This window comes from Macrotis lagotis, chromosome X (genome assembly GCF_037893015.1).
Source record: "Macrotis lagotis isolate mMagLag1 chromosome X, bilby.v1.9.chrom.fasta, whole genome shotgun sequence".
Taxonomy (NCBI): domain Eukaryota; kingdom Metazoa; phylum Chordata; class Mammalia; order Peramelemorphia; family Peramelidae; genus Macrotis; species Macrotis lagotis.
This window is the reverse complement of record NC_133666.1, coordinates 101809064-101819356: the sequence shown is the minus strand read 5'-3', so window position 1 is coordinate 101819356 and position 10293 is coordinate 101809064.

Here is a 10293-nt window from a genome sequence, read left to right as displayed (position 1 = left end):
AGATAGCATACAGGGCAATAAAAAGTTAGTAATTATAGCTTTGACTGTGAATGGGATGAACTGTCACTTAAAATGTAAGCAAATAGCAGATTGGATTAAAAACCAGAATCTTACAATATACTGCTTACAAGAAACTCATTTGAAGCAGAGAGGTACATATAGAGTAAGCGTAAAAGGTTGGAGCAAAATATATTTTTCTTCAGCTGAAGTGAAAAAAATCAGGGGTAGCAATTCTTATCTCAGACATCGCATCTGTAAAAATAGATAATGTTAAAGCAGATAAGAAAAGAAATTATATCCTCCTAAAAGGTACCATAGACAATAAAAGGATTTTGATATTGAATATGTATGGACCCAATGGGATAGCATGCAAATTCTTAGAGCAGAAGCTGAAGGAATATACCTTTTTTTCTGAAGTACCTGGCACTTACACAAAAATTGAACATGTACAAGGGCATAAAAACCTAATAATCAATTGCAGAACGGCAGAAATAGTGAATAGATCTTTCTCAGATCATGATGCAATACAAATCATAGACAATATTAGGCCAGGGTGATATAGAACCAAAACTAATTGGAAACTGAATAACTTCATTTTAAAGAACAAGGAGATCAAACAACAAATTATAGAAAGAATTATTTTATCCTAGATAATGACAGTAATGAAACAATTCACTCAAAGAGGCTATCAGGAGTTATAATAAATCTTTAAATGCTTACATGAATAAATTTTAGAAAGAGGAAATCAATGAACTAAATACGTAACTAAAGCAATTAGAGAAAGAACAAATTAAAAATCTCCAATTAAATACCAAATTAGAAATTCTAAAAATTAAAGGGAAAAATAAATAAAAGCAAAAGCAAAAAATCTATTGAATTAATAAATAAAACCAAAAGTTGGTTATATGAAAAAACTGATAAAATTGATAACCCTCTGGTTGATTTGATTAAAAAAAAAGGAAAGAAGAAAACCAAATTACTAGTATCATAAATGAAAAAGGTGGACTCACCACCAATGCGGAGGAAATTAAAGTAATAATTAAGAATTATTTTGCCTAACTTGATGACAATAAATTTGACAATCTAAGTAAAATGGATGAATATTTACAAAAATGTAAGTTGCTCAGGTTAAATGAAGAGGATATTACATAACTAAACAATCCTATCCCAGAAAAAGAAATTCAGCAAGCCATCATTGAACTCCGAAAGAAAAAATCTACAGGGCCTGATGGATTTACAAGTGTATTCTCTCAAACAATTAAGGAGCAATTGGTTCCCATTCTGTTTAAATTTTCTGGAAAATAGGTGAAGATGGAACTCTGCCTAACTCTTTCTATGATATCAATATGCTTCTGATACCTAAATGAGGAAGAGTTAAAACAGAGAAAGAAAATTTATAGACCTATCTCCCTGATGAATATAGATGCAAAAGTCTTAAATAAAATCTTAACAAAACATATACAGTAAGTCATCACTAGGATAATACATTATAATCAAATAGGATTTATCCCAAGAATGCAGGGTTAGTTCAATATTAAGAAAACAGTTAATATAATTAATTATATCAACAACAAACCTATCAGAAATCATATTATATCAATAGATGCTGAAAAAGCTTTTGACAAAATACAGCACCCATTCCTACTAAGAACACTTGAAAGCATAGGAATAAATGCATTGTTCCTTAGAATAATAAGCAGTATCTATCTGAAGCCATCAACAAGCATTATATTAAATGGGGAGAGGATACAGGCATTCCCAATAAGATCAGCAGGGAAACAAGGACACCCATTATCAACACTACTATTCAGTATAGTATTAGAAATTTTAGCTTTAGTAATAAGAGAAGAAAAAGAAACTGATGGAATTAAAATTGGGAAGGAAGAGACAAAACTCTCACTCTTTGTAGATGACATGATCGTATATCTAGAGAATCCAAAAAAAATCATCTAAAAATCTCCTGGAAACAATTAGTAACTTTAGCAAAATCACAGGATATAAAATAAACCCTCATAAATCCTCAATTTTACTTTATATGACTAGAAAGATACAGCAGGAAGAGCTTGAAAGAGAACTCCCATTCAAAGTAAACTCAGACAATTCAAAATACCTGCGATTCTATTTGCCAAAGCAGACTCAGAAACTTTTTGAAAACAATTATAAAACACTTTTCACACAAATAAAATCAGATTTAAATAACTGGGCAAACATCAACTGTTCATGGATAGGTTGAGCTACTATAATAAAAATGACAATTCTATCAAAACTAAACTACCTGTTTGGTGCCCTACCAATCAAAATTCCAAAAAGTTACTTTAATGAGCAAGAAAAAAATTGTAAGTAAATTCATATGGAGGGAAAAAGTCAAGAATTTCCAGAGATTCAATGAAGAAAAAAAGTGAAAAAGGCGATGGCTTAGCCCTACCAGATCTAAAATTATATTATAAAGCACCAATCATTAAACCTGTCTGGTACTGGATATGAAACAGAGTGGTGGACCAGTGGAATCAATCAGGTACAATAGCAGGAAATGAATATATAGTATTCTATTGCTTGATAAACCCAGAGTCCAGCTATTGGGATAAAACCTCTTTCTTTGATAAAAACTCCTGGGAAAATTGTAAGTTAGTATGGAAGAAATTTAGATTAGACCAACACCTCACACCCTATACCAAGATAAGATCCAAGTGGATACAGGATTTAGACATAAAAAATAATATTATAAACAAATTAGAAGGTCAAGGAGTAGTTTACTTGTCAGATCTATGGAAAGGGGAGCAGTTTATGACTAAGGAAGAGATGGAAATATCACTAAAAATAAACTAGATGGTTTTGATTACATTAAATTAAAAAGCTTTTGCACAGACAAAACCACTGTAATCAAGATTTAAAGAAATGTAGTACAGTGGGAAACAATCTTTACATATAGTGTTTCTGACAAAGGACTCATTTCTAAAATATACAGAGAACTGAGAAAATAAAAAAAAAAAGACAAGCTATTCCCCAATTGACAAATGGTCAAAGGATATGCAAAGGCAATTTACAGATAAGGAGATCAAAGCAATCCACAGTCATATGAAAAATTGCTCTAAATCACTAATTATTAGAGAAATTCAAATTAAACCATCTTTGAGGTACCTCCTCACACCTCTCAGCCTGACCAATATGACCAGAAAAGACAATGATCATTGTTGGAAGGGTTGTTGGAAATCTGGAACACTGATACATTGTTGGTGAGTCTGTGAAGTCATCCAGTCTTTCTGGAAACTACATCCAAAGGGCAACAAAAATGTGTAGATATCCTTTGATCCAGCAATTCCACTACTGGGTCTCTGCCCTGAAGAGACGATGAAAAAGGGTAAAACATCACTGTGTAAAAATATTCATAGCAGCCCTGTTTGTAGTGGCAAAGAATTGGAAACAAGAAAATGTCCTTCAATTGTTGAATGGTTTAACAAATTGTGGTATATGTATGTCATGGAACACCATTATTCTATTAGAAACCAGGAGGGATGGGAATTTCTGGAAGCCTGGAGGGATTTGCATGAACTGATGCTGAATGATATGAGCAGAACAAGAAAAACACTGTACACCCTAACAACAGTATGGGAGTGATGATCAACCTTGATGGACTTGCTCATTCCATCAGTGCAACAATCAGGGAAATTTGAGGCTGTTTACCACAGAGAAAGTCATCTGTATTCAGTTGACTGAACAAAGATCAAGGGCTATTACCTTTAATTTAGCGGGGGAAATGATATCTTATTGTCTGATCTTGCTATCTCTTATACTTTATGTTTCTTCCTTAAGGATATGATTTCTCTCTCATCACATTCAATTTCCATCAATGTATACCATGGAAACAATGTAAAGACTGGCAAATTGCCTGCTGAAGGGGATAAGGGGAGGGAAGCAACACTGGGGGTAAAATTGTCAAACTCAAAATAAGTAAAATCTTTAAAAAAAAGAAAAGGAAAATATGAAAAGAAGAATGAATGACTTGGCAAATGAGGCTTAAAAATACTGAAGAAATGGCAAATGCGGTTTAAAAATACTGAAGAAATGATACTGAAAATGGATATATTAATAAGTTGGTGGAGTTACAAACATGATTCAATCATTCTGGAAAATAACATCAAACTGTACAAAGGGCTATCAGATTGTGCACCATGCTCTTTGATCTAACAATATTATTACTAGGGTGTACCACTAAAAGTTCAATGAAAAAGAAAAATAATCTATTTGTATAAAAATATTTGTAACAATTCTTTTTTTATAGTAAAAGAATTGGAATTTGAGGGGATGTTCATCAACTGATGAATGATTGAATAATTTGTGTCATATTGCTATGGTAGTGTTAAGAAATGATGGGAGGGTAGTTTTACAAAACAAAATAAAACAAGCAAACAATAAATAAATAGTAAGACTTATATGAACTTATGCAATGTAGATAGAGAAGAGCCAAGAGATCATTATGAGCAGTAACAGCAATGTAATGATAATCAGTGTGAAAGACTTAGACAATCTGAACAATACAACGATCCAAGGCAATTCCAAATGATTCATGATAAAAAAAAAATATGATCCTCCTTAGAGAGAGAACTGCTGAATTGTGTAATTGAAGTATTATTTTTTCTTCTTTATTTTGTAATATGACTATGATAGAAATTTGCTTTGCATGATTTCACAAGTATGCATATTTTTTGCTTGCCTTCTTAGTGAGATGGGGAGGCATAGAAGGGAGGGAAAGAATTTAAATTTAAATTTAAAAGAATGGTAAATATAAATAATTCTTTTCAATAGGAAAAAGTATATTTGAATTTCAGTAGTCAATTTAATCATGTAATTGTATAGGAACAAACTTGGAGAAGAGGGACAGAAGAAATAATGTAAATTAAAAGGGAACTGGGAGGCATTTTACTGCAAAATGGTTGTCAGTTTATCAGAGTAGTTCATTTTCAAATCTATTCCTTCAGGACTTCTGTTTTTCTTTTTCCTATCCACTCTGCATCTCACCCCCACTTTTCTTTCTTGAGTTAAATACTAAAAGTTTATCTTAGTAGTCATACAATTAATAAATAAGAATTTGATTGCTTTGGTGAGGGTAGTGTAGCATCATTAGGGAGAAGTTACTATATAGGAAAATATCGCCTGTGAACACAAATATTTGGATGACATCATAAGAACATTAAAAATATAGAGAAATTTTTTTTCTGGTTACTGAGAGATATAGATGACTCACTCTACTTAACATATCTTCATTGACCCATATAGAGGAATTGTGGACAACAAAAATTGTGATAATTAGAAAGTTAAATTTTTATATTTGATTCATATTTGGGATGCATCACTCTATTGTCTTTTTTTTTTGTTTTTTAACACCAATTTATCACCAATCATATTTATTTATTACCACTCAATTTAGGAAACAAATGACATGAACTCGCCTTATCAACACCAAAAATTCCTAACTACATCAATTATGAAAAAAAGAGTAGTTGGCTCTTAAACTACTTTTGATAACTTCATGATTTACCTAATAATAATAATAATAATAATAATAATAATAATAATAATAATAACTAACATTTATGTAACACTTAACTATCTGTCACTTTGCTAAGTTCTTCATAATTACTATGTCAATTGGCCTGAGAACTATTAGAATCTACTGGATACTATTATGATCTCCATTTTACAGATAAGGAAAACAGGTTAAATTACCTACTCGGGGTCACACAACTCATAAGTGTCTGACTTAAATGCCAAATTTAAATTAAGATCAGGTCTTTCTGATTTCAGCATTCTAGTTAAAAACAATGACAATGAGTATATGTGACTTCATTAAATTTATCAAAATTACCAAATGTGTTAGAATGTATCTTTCAAATACAAATGCAAGTTATGCAAAATATTCTCATAGGCCTTTATTTTCATTCTTATTCTTATGAAATGAAAATGAAATGTGTCAAATATTAATATTTCTAATAATTTTATATCACTTGTTATTAGCTTATGGAAAAATTCTCTCTATATATAAAATATGCATATTACATATATATATACATATATATGTATACACACACACACACACACACACACACACACACACACACAGACACAAAGGGTCACAATCCAAAGAGATCACGGAGGACCTCAAACCAACAATAGTTGATCTTATTATTGGACCGCACCCTCTAAAGTAATTGATATAGAACCTGAAAGAAAATATGAAAGCTAATGGGTCAAAGACTGAATGTAATCTCAATGATATGATTATGAAACTAATAATCTGAATGCTTATCAACTACTAAGAGGACCAATAAGCAATAAGAAAAGAAATAACATAAGTAATGAAATAGTTGTTTTCAGATTAGAAAAAAATAGATAATTTTACAAAAAAATTCTGGAAAATAATATTGGCTAATGAATAAGTATGAATAGTTTGTTATGCAGTTTTAGTTTGTTAAATCATTTTTAAAACTTTATTAACTCTAAAAGATCATAAGTCCCATTTCAATAAGACATAATCATAGAATAAAGAGATCTATGAGATTCATTAGTCCAACATTTTCCTAAACAAGAAACCAGTTTAAATTATATAAAACTAATCATTCACTATGGATTCCTTCTTTCCCTTTCTTCTTTATTTTCTATAGCTCAGGTATCTTGGATATAAGTCAATCAAAGTTGATCATCACGATGTTATCACTACTAAGTACAATATCCTGGCTCTGTTCACCTAACTCAATATAAATTAATATAAATCATTCCAGATATTTTCTGAAATCTGACTGTTTACCATTTCTTTAGCATAATTATATTCTTTTACATTCATATATCACAATTTGTTCAGCCATTTCCCAAATGATGAACATTCCCTCAATTCCAATTCTTTTCCACCACAAAAAGTTACTATAAATATTTAGATCCTTTTTATGATCTCTTTGTAAATATAAAACTAGTAATGATATTGCTATAACCAGGGAAATGCATAGTTTGTCCCCTGGGCCATCCAAATTATTCTCCACATCTCCAATATTCATCATTTTCCTTTCTGTCATATTAGCCAATCTGAGAGGTGTTAGATGGTATTTCAGAGTTGCTTTGATTTGCATTTCTCTAATCAATAGTGATTTAGAACATTTTTATATGACTGCAATTTTGATTTCTTCATCCCCAAACTGTTTGTTCATATCCTCTGGACTTATATCAGTTGGGAACTAAAATCTTCTAAAAGGTCATCTGTAATAGGTATCTCTACTTTCTCCCTTACTTCTCATTTGTACTCTTTAAAATTTGACTTCTGACCTTTTCATTCCACCAAAAATATTTCTTCCAATATTACTAATCATCTCTCATTTGCCGAATTTAATGGCCTTTTCTCAGTTCTCATTGTCCTTCACCTTTCTTTTTTGACAAACTTGATTACTCTCTCCTCTTTGATTCTCTTTTCTCTCTAGCCTTTTAGGAAAGAATTTTCTCTAGCATTTCTCTTTTTTGACCATTCAATGTCTTCTTTGCTGTATCATCTTCCAGATTAGTCCTTTTCAGCATAGGTATTCTTCAGGGTTCAGTCAGGAACCCTTTCATCTTCTCTTGTAAATTACTTCACTTGGTCATCTCATCATTTCCTATGGATTTAATTGTCTCCTCCATGTTGATATTTCTCAAATCTACCTAGCCTCTCTCAGATTCTCTGTTGGTTTCCAGTATTTCATCTCCAATTGTCTTGCAGACATCTTTTAACTATGTCACATTGACTTTTCAAACTCAATACTTCCATAATGGAAGTCACTATCTTTGTCCCTAAACTATGCCACCCCACCTCCAACTTCCCTTTTAGTGCAGAAGGCAGCAGCAGCATTCCAGTGTCTCAAACTCAGAGCCTGAAAGTCATCCTGGATCCTTACTATCTCTCACATCTATGTCCAATTTGTCTTTAAGGCCCATCAATTTCCCCTTTGTAACATCTCTCTTATAGATCTCCAACATTTCAGTCCAGAATCATATCACCTCCCATCCAGATTATTTTAATGACTTGTTGATTCATTTTCCTGACTTCAAGTCTCTCCCCACTCAATTCCCTCCCCCCATTAAGACACTAAAGTTATTTTCCCAAATCGTGTTTTCCTATTGCCTACAGAGCAAATACAAAGCCTTTCATGATATTCATAGTTCTTCAAAACCTACACACCTCCCACCTTTGCACTACATTAAAATGTACTTTTCAATCCAGTGACACTGGTTTCCTGAGTATTCCATGAAAAATAATCCATTCCATATTCCACACACAGAAATTTCCAGTTGTATTGTGTTCTTCACAAAAATTTGAAAGGAATATTTTTATTATCATGACATTCTGATTTTTGTTATTTTGATTAGGAATGCCAATGATTTCTAGGATGATATACACATAGATGAAAATACAATAAAAAATTAACCTATAGGTAGTTTATATTTCCCTTTAGTATTCATTTTATTTGGTTTCTTTGATAATTCTCAGGAATTTACTAAATACCCTTATAATATGAAAATAGATTAAATTTTGCCCATTATTTTCCAATGTTTATAACTTCAGATTGCTTCTTTTGCTTTATTGCCATAGCTAACTTCATTTATTTATTTGTATGTTTGTTTATTTAGGGTTTTGCAAAGCAATGGAGTTAAGTGACTTGTCCAAAGTCACACAACTAGGTAATTATTAAGGATCTGAGACTGGTTTTGAACTCCTGATTCCAGGGCCAGTGCTCTATCCACTGCACCACCTGGCTGTCCCCATATAACTAAAATATTTACAATTAAATCCAAATATAGTTAGTAGAAGGAGTCATCTTTATTTGAGAACACAGGAGATACATGGTGGAGAGTGCTGGATCTGAAGTCAAGAAAATCTGAGTTTTAATCTCACCTTAAACACTTATTGTCCATATGTCCTTCAGTAAGACTATTTAAACTTTATCAATCTTAGTTTCCTCATCTCCAAAATAATTATAATAATTCCTTTCTCACAAAGGCCCTTGTCCATATTTGAACATTTGGATAGAAACATACATTTAGTTGGTGACATATACTAAGTGAGGCTCTCATTGAACATTCAGGGAATATATATATAGCCTAGTTTTCGAGATTATAATGTTGTCAAGAAAAATCCATTCAACCAAATCTGTAATTAGCATTTATTGAGTTTCTACTGTTAAACAAGACACTTTGCTATGAATCTATAAATAATATAATTTAATATAGGACATTGACCTTGACTGCAAGGACCTTGCTTGCTAATTGCATTTGTAGGAAGACTAGGTTTCACTGACTTTACTTCTGACAGGATATAAGTCTAGATAGTTAAGCTACACTGATTTTGTCTCCTTAGCCTGTCTTTATTCCGACTCTTGGCAGTTAAGTCAAAGATTGTCTTAAGATATATAAGACTATCAGAAATATAAGTTTGACAATGATCTGTAAGAGATTCACTTGTTCTCAGACAAAGGAATCCAAACAGCAAAGCATAATCATAGCCTATTTGAAATGTGTTAATTAGTGATGGTGGATATAAATAAAAAAAAAACCACAAAAAGCAAAAAATAACAATTTGTTCATGCTTATCAACAAGACCTTTTTTGGATGAGACCAGCTAATAAGGACTATTATTTTTTCTGGAACATTCCCTAACCCCTAATTGAGACAGTATCCAAGTATCCTAATGAAAAAAAAAGCTCTGTAAAACTGGCACTTGTTAATTGAAAGATTAAGTTCATCATAGTTAACATATTATATTTCCTCATGGTCTTTCCAAAGACAGTAAGGTTATCTATAAACAGTAGCATTTCCAGAAAGTTCTTGTCTCCTGTCACCTTTGCCACAATCATCAGATTGTTTGGAAGATGAAGACTACCTTCTCTTTTTCTTCTTCTACCATGGGAAAATGATAATATTCACCACTTGGATCCAATGGAAAAGAACAGTAATCTCCCCTACATATTAAAGATAACCAAAAATATAATGTCATATCAATGAATGTCAATGAGATTGGAATCAGAAACTAGCTTTCTCTGAACAAGAATCCCTAAGCAGCATAATAATGAGAAATCATGATTTTTCTTGAAGCAAGAAAACCCATAGCATAATTAGACAAAATGTTCTATTTTCAGATATAATAAATTGCTTAAAGTGTTATTAATGGTTGGAAAACTTAGAAAGACTTTATGGCAAGGAAAACAGCACTGGAGTGAAAGTCAGGAAGACTTCTGTTTTAAATCAGGTAATACCATCAATTATACAAGTGATATTACC